The sequence below is a fragment of the Gossypium hirsutum genome, chromosome A05 (genome assembly GCF_007990345.1).
Source record: "Gossypium hirsutum isolate 1008001.06 chromosome A05, Gossypium_hirsutum_v2.1, whole genome shotgun sequence".
NCBI lineage: Eukaryota > Viridiplantae > Streptophyta > Magnoliopsida > Malvales > Malvaceae > Gossypium > Gossypium hirsutum.
This window is the reverse complement of record NC_053428.1, coordinates 8195995-8203819: the sequence shown is the minus strand read 5'-3', so window position 1 is coordinate 8203819 and position 7825 is coordinate 8195995. Positions and strand designations below refer to the sequence as shown.

Genomic DNA, 7825 nt, shown 5'->3' with positions numbered 1-7825 from the left:
CATAATTATATTTAATTTTAATTTTAGAAAATTATTTTTTCACAAGTTATAAAATTATATTATAAATATGATATGTATAAATTTTGGAATAGTTATGACTAAAATTTTTTTATATTATAAATATATTTTTTGTATTTTATAAAGTTATAATCATAAATTTTTATTTTAAATTTATACTTTTTTAAAGTTATAGTTAAAAAGTTTATTATAAAAAATTATTTAAAAAATTTTATAATATATTTATTTATAAAAATTTAAGGTTAAGTATGGATATAATTTATCTATGTGTCAATGTTATATATTATAAAAATAATATACTTATTTATAAAAAATTGTTATAGTTTTTTGTTATTAAAAGTAATGAAAATTTTAATATTATTTAAAATAAGTGCTGTGAAAGTTTAGATCAATTTATTTTATAAATTTTAAATACTATAAAGATTATATTATTTTGCCTTAATTTACCTATTATAAAAAAGGATATAAGATATCATAAGTTTTTGTCTAAATTAAGTTTATATAAGTTTTTATAATTAAAGTTACAGACTATTTAAATTGTGAATGTTTATATAAGTTTTTATAATTAAAACTAAAGACTATTTAAATTGTGAATCTGAATAATATTATAAGGTTGATGCTAATTATGCAAATAGAAAATATTTTCTTATACTAGTATGATAGCATTTGAGAGAATGGTACCAGACATAAGTATCATAGATAATTCACGAACTCTTTAATTTGACACATTCAATGCTTTGAAATTTTTCGAAATATAATTGAGAGACATTTGTTGATCTAAAAGATATATTTCTCATATTAACAATATCACCTTAGTATAACATAAAAAAAAATGGATCATATTATCATATTCCATATTTTATACTTTGGCTTATAAAAAAATAAGAGTAAGCTTAAAGCTGGCGATCTGGTGCAGCAACTGATGGGTTTGCTTAGAATTGCAGAAAGAGGCCAAGATATTTAGGGTTGATGACTTGACAGTCAAGGCAGTTTGGTATTATTCTATACAAATAGTTTAGTTTTGATCTGCAAATTTTATGTTGGTTGATTAAGCGCTTATGCTTGTTCCAATTACTAACTTTAATTATGACTTTCTATAGATATTTTTCCTTTGAATGCTATTAAAGTCAATATCTAAGGCATGGATTGACAACAATCAATATAGGTTTTTGGGGTTTAAGCACTTCCCTGCTTAGAAAGAAGCTTCTATGCTCCATGATGACAAAAGACAGACTCAAGCCTTCCACCAGAATTACAAATATGAGAGCTATTATCAAACCTACTTGCCTTCCACCAACTCAAAAGTGGTAGGGGTGGGCAGGCCGGTAATACCAAAGTTCACCCAGTATCTTTGTATTTGCATTGCTGGTGATATACTTGCCAAGTTTAGGCAAAAAGACGATATGTAGTGAACTTAAACAAATTTAGGCATACATGGGGCGACTTGTTAACTAACTGCGATAATTGTTTGTGTTTGTCCAGACTATTAGGCGTCAATCTCTCACGGGGAAGTTGCTTGTTCGTAATCCAAGGTGATAAGGTTTCTTGTACTCGCATTGGTACCAGGGCTTAGCCTATATAGCAAGTATCGTTCAGTTTTTACTGTCAGAACACCAGGCAAAATAAAATAAAATCATATGCCTTTGTCCCAGCATCCCAAACAACAGTTATGTTCATGATAAATCTGTAGTGTTGTTAAGTTGCTTCAAAACCAACTCCATTCGAAGCGTGTGGAATCAGCACTCCAAATAGCGATACCATTTGCAATGCGATTTTGGATTACACACAGAGAATCAGCATTCCAAAGTGCAACGTTATTCAATCGGATCCAATTTCAGCAGCACTTTCCCAATTCTAGTCATAAGCAATTATTAGTAATAGATAGTAATCATTTTGAAAAAAAAAAAGAATTTTTACCGTTGGAGTGAAATCTGAATCGAATTTTACTATCATCCTGGTCTTATCTTAAACTAACTGTTCCATTCGAAATTGAAAGTACTTTATGAACCCTTTTTTTTTTTCTTTACACGAGTCTAAAACTGAAGACTTGACAGATATCATTCAGGCTTGTTGGCCGGTAATCATCAAGCTTCCATATGCAAGGATCAGGCAATCTACGAGGATTCACTAATTTGTTGGCAATGTCAAATCTGAATAGGTAGACGTGACAAAGATTTATCAACCTGGCCTGCATCATTAGGCAGTTTAAGGTGTGTGTGTGTGTGTGCTTATCCATGGTGAAAGTGGAAAGACAAAGACCTTGGTGGCACCAGTTCCATAACAGTTAGAAATGGGAAAAGTGGGTAGGCCTCATCTGTTTGTATAATTTAATTGCCTCTTGAGTTGGACCATTTCCCATATTTTGTGCTTTTGCTTCAAAATCATGACCATTTTTACTGTTCTTATCAGCATTATTCATGTGAGACATACAGGCTCCCCATTTAGGTCCACTATAATCGCAAATGAAAGATGGATTCTTCAGTCAAAACTGAAATAACTAGCTACCCATTATTATTTTGTTTTTCTTTCAAGGTCAGCTCGTTTTAGAAATTAGAAGTAGAAAATGATGATAAAAGATGGGCCTTTTCAGGGATGAAATTTGAAGGACAAAAAAAAAAAAGAAAAGAATGATAATTCATTTTGAAGGCCAAGAGTATTTTTATAAATGTTTTATGGTGTGGTGTAACTCATATGCGAATGATATCTAAAGTTATATATATGCATGGTCAGATTTCAGAAGTCCATGTTAGCATTTGAATGATTTTATATTAACACCAGTGGTGCAGGGAGGGGATAGGCTGGATATCGACCCTCTTCTCTTCTCCTCTGATTTATTTTTAAACTTTTGATATTTTTATACTTAAAAGAAATAAAATATTTTATTCTGATTCTTTGTTATTCCAACTTCACTCTTATTAACACTACTATTAAGTTTGTTTGCATACATACAAACAAATATTAAATTACTCAATTCTATAATGCATAAATTAAATTGCACTATAAATAGATGAAACGTCAGAGAAAATAAGAAACTATAAACCAGAATATAGGTACATATAATATGGTTATATATGCGCATGTATGTTTCCACTTTACATAATCCTTATATGATTAGATAAAAGAGTGCATGTGTTTTTCTTATGGATTTCAAGGTGAGGTTTCGGATTTTGATTTGTTAATTATAGAGAGACAATCAGCTAATCCATGTGGTATTTCTTTTAAGTAGTGTTTTAGCATAAACATATCCCCGCATAAACATCCACAATCATTAATGCTTGGAGGTGTGGGAAAAAGAAAATGCAAATGCTTCAGAAAGACAGAAACAACACAATCAATTCCGATGGGTGTTTCATCTCTTACACTGTCCCACTTTCCATTACATACACTTCTCGATTAGATGAACAAATATTACACCGTCCCCTAATTTTTAAAATTCAAATTCTAAAAAAAGAGTCAACGGTGTCTCGTATGTTACTATATTAAAATGATCAAATGCTTCCTTTCTCTTTTCTTTGCTTCCCTTTCATCCGTGTGATTCACAAATGATAAAAAGTGCCAAATACCCTTTCACATATTATCCACACTCAAGCAAATGTCTTTACATTATTATGATTAATTTAATTAACAGTAACCAATCTCTTGCATAGTATAAATAGAATGCTCATCTTGAACTATAGACTAGCTCAAGAAAAAACCCTCCAAGCCTTCAATTATTGCTGATAAACAAAGTCCATGGACTCGGTGAGACACTCATTCCATCATCAACTGCTTTTTTTTTCCTTAATTTCCTTGTCCTACGTCTCTGGAACGCAATTCAGCTTACCAAGGCTCGGAGCACTTCGAAGAACAATCCGAAATGAACTCGATATCGAATCGATTTCATCACTTCCCAAGGATTTCAAGACCTTCTTTTACAGCCAGACACTTGATCACTTCAACTACAAACCCGAAAGTTTCACCTGCTTTCAACAAAGATATGTAATTAATTCTAAGTACTGGGGTGGTGCGAACATTAGTTCACCAATCTTGGTGTATTTTGGTGCGGAAGAATCATTGGATTATGATTTATCTGGAATTGGTATTCTCACGGATAATGCCCCTCGTTTCAAGGCTTTACTGGTATATATAGAGGTAAGATTATGATTTTTCAGTCTTTCTCCATCTTCTGCTAAGGAGGTTTTAATTTACTCAGAAACACGTCACGTTACAATCTTTGCAGCATCGGTTCTATGGGAAATCCATACCATGTGGATCAAGTGAAGCCGCTTTGAGAAACGCCAGTATTAGGGGTTATTTCACCTCAGCTCAAGCTATTGCAGATTATGCCGCCATTATTCTTCATATAAAGAAAACATTCTTCGCAAAGAATTCTCCGGTGATTGTCATTGGAGGATCGTACGGGGGAAGTAAGTTAACATAAATCTCGATTCCATTGCTCAATGACCACATATTTTTATTTTTCATATGAATATACACACATATATATGTATCATGTTTTGCAGTGCTTGCTGCGTGGTTTCGGCTGAAATATCCACATGTTGCTCTTGGAGCTCTCGCATCCTCAGCTCCAATTCTTTATTTTGATGAACTTGCACCACATGTTGGTTACTACGCAATTGTGACGAAGGATTTCAAAGTAAAAAAAAAAAAGCTTCAAAATTCCAATTGGCTAATTTGATTCGATTTTTTTCTCTTTTTGACTAAACTATTCCCTTTTCTAAACATGATTACAACTTGTTCTATAATGGACAGGAAACTAGTGAAAGTTGCTATGAAACTATCCGAAAATCATGGGATGAAATTGATAAAGTTGCTTCAAAGTCTAATGGTCTTTCAATTCTCAGCATGAAGTTCGAAACTTGCGAGTAAGTACATCACAAAAAGCCATGGTTAATGTTTTTAAGCCACTAACAATCAATCTATATGCTTCTCTCTTTTATTCAATTACTCAGAAAATTGAAGAGAAGCTTCGATCTTAAGGACTTTTTAGATTCAATATATTCTGAAGTAGCTCAATATGATCATCCCCCAAGTTATCCCCTTAATATCATCTGTCGTCGCATCGATGGAGCTCCTAAAGGGACCGATATACTCGGCCGAATATTCGCCGGTGTTGTTGCTTATATGGGAAATAACTCATGCTATGACATGAACGAATTCAACCGTCCAAATGATGAAACATATATCGGTTGAAGATGGCAGGTGAGAGGTGACTATAGCTAGATGATACTACGATCTCCATTTATCAATCAAAACTTATAAAATAACTGCTCTTTTAGACGAGGGTTGCATATGCTGAGATTGAAATCTAAACCTACTAAATATCTTAAGAGTAGTTGTTTGAACAAAATGTGAAGTATTAGTTATTGGGCTTTAATTATAAAATAAGAATAGTATAAGTAGGGCTAGATTCCTGATATGAAATTTCATTGGATGTTAATCCCACTAACCTTCCTTTCTTCATGATTGCATGCGATTCCCAATGAGAATATTTTACATGGGGATTTGATCTTCACAGACATGTAGTGAGATGGTGATGCCTATAGGCCATGAAAACAATGATTCAATGTTCCCACCATCGCCATTCAATCTAAACAAGTTCATAAGGAAGTGCAAGAGCTTATTTGGTGTCCGACCTCGGCCACATTGGGTGACAACTTACTATGGAGGCCATGTTTGTTTTCTTTAATCTCCTCTTCTCAATCATTCTTAAACCTATATATCCTTAATCCTAAGCCTTAAAGTCTCTTATCATCCTCATTTGACAGGATTTAAAGTTGGTTCTCCATAGATTTGCCAGCAACATCATTTTCTCTAATGGCCTCAGAGATCCTTACAGCAGCGGCGGGTATCGAAGCAAAGTTATATATTAATTCGTTTATATAATCTGATTCAGTTATTTCATCATATATAAGTTGAATGACTAATATTCCTATCTTATCTTCAGGGTATTGGAGAACATATCAGATAGTGTTGTTGCGGTATATACAGTAAATGGTACTTCGTATACCATCTCTAACAATACAAGGACTATATTTCTTAGTTTCTGTCACATCAAAATATGCACTAACATGAACCTGTTGAACCCTTTTTTTCTGTAGGATCTCATTGCTTGGATATATTACCAGAAAAGAAAAGTGATCCAGTATGGTTGATCAAGCAACGAAAAACCGAAGTTGGGATAATCGAAAGCTGGATTTCAAAATATTATACTGATCTGATCATGTTCAGAGATAGAACCAGAGTTTCATCATGAATATGAGCTGCTCCAAATTAATCAAAAGAGAATAAATTATGTGACCATATCAGAGTTGCAATGTTGAATAGTGAAAATGCTGTACTGTAAGAATAGGTTATGATGCTCAGACTACTGGCATTTTAGCATAGTCCATGAATGAGATAATACTAATTATGAAATGATCAGATCCCATTACAAGGATTCCACCAAACAATAATGGCAGATCAGAAATCTTATACATGTACTTAGATTGATTGTGTTTTGTGAGAGGGATTTGGAAGGATTGTCAGCACTGTGACGAGCAGAGATTATATAATTAAGCTTTAACAGTTAATTAATGAAGACAAAAGGATAGGAAAGACACAAAATTGCTGATAGAACCTAGTATCTTTTTAGGTGGCATGCGACCCTACTAAAAGACCACTACAAGTAAATTATAAATGTAGATAGGCCAATAAGGGCACTTAACCCAATGCATCCAATAACCCAGAAAGTGGAGTCCCCAGCAGTCAACTATAATACCTTCCACTCAATTGATTCCTTTTTTGCAGGTTAAGGGTGATGGTGGTCATATCTTTCACGGAGGAAAAGAAAAGAAACTGCAGAAAGCGTGAGCAAAGCCAAAAGCAAAGCATCTGATATAACTTTTGAGCAAGAAATGGGTGAGTTAAAGAATGGATATAAAAACAAAAAAATATACATATGAAAAATGATGGAAAATATATTGGGAAAATGGGAGAACATTCGATGAAGGATGGATGGCCCTCCATTAGAGATAGTGATTGCTGGTCATTTGGGCTACAGAAAGGCAATTCAGTGGTGCATTTGCAGGCGTGGCCATTAGTCTTTACATAATCTTTCATCTTTTAGAACTTTCTTCATCTTCTTATAAGCTCTCTCTTGACTCATTACTGTTGGGAAGAAACCGAACAACCGAAACAAAGCGAAAGCACAACCGGTGTTCTTTCTCTCCTTATAACTCCTGTAAAAATTATGGCAAGCACAATAGCACAAGATATGTTCTCTAGCAACCTTAATCAACCACAAATCAACTAATGCAACCACAACAAAATAAATAGAGACACCGATATTTTTACGTGGAAAACCCCTTTAAATCAAGGGTAAAAAACCACGGGACTCTAGAGTCCGATAAAGAGCTCTACTATCATCAAATGTTCGACTACAAGATCACAATATCAAGCCTACAACAAGCATTCAACTTCGACAAGGCTAACAACATGTAATCTTTAGCAAAAGAGAGAAAAATGAGAGAACATCACCAAAAAACGTAGCTGCTGAAAAATGGGTATTTCCGACGCTACAAGACTCGGATGAAAAATCCGACCGTACAAAGTCAAGAACACCTTATCACCTAGCTGCTGTCCAAAAATCAGCTCAATCGAACCACGGATGGACCTTCGATCGAAGAGTTGATCACTGCTGCACCAAGCTTGAAAAACTAATTTTTCTATTCTCTTTCTCTCTATTTTTTTTTAGCTCTCTGCAGAAATTTCTGCCCACTCCCAAGTTAATAAGCCAAAAAATTGGCTTTTGACAAAACCAAAAGAA

At 33.6% G+C, this 7825-nt stretch overlaps 1 pseudogene; it reads left to right on the top strand.

The window, feature by feature from the left end:
• Positions 1 to 3659: 3659 nt before the first annotated feature.
• On the top strand, positions 3660 to 6321 carry LOC107959390 (lysosomal Pro-X carboxypeptidase-like; annotated as a pseudogene).
• The last annotated feature ends 1504 nt before the right edge of the window (positions 6322 to 7825 follow it).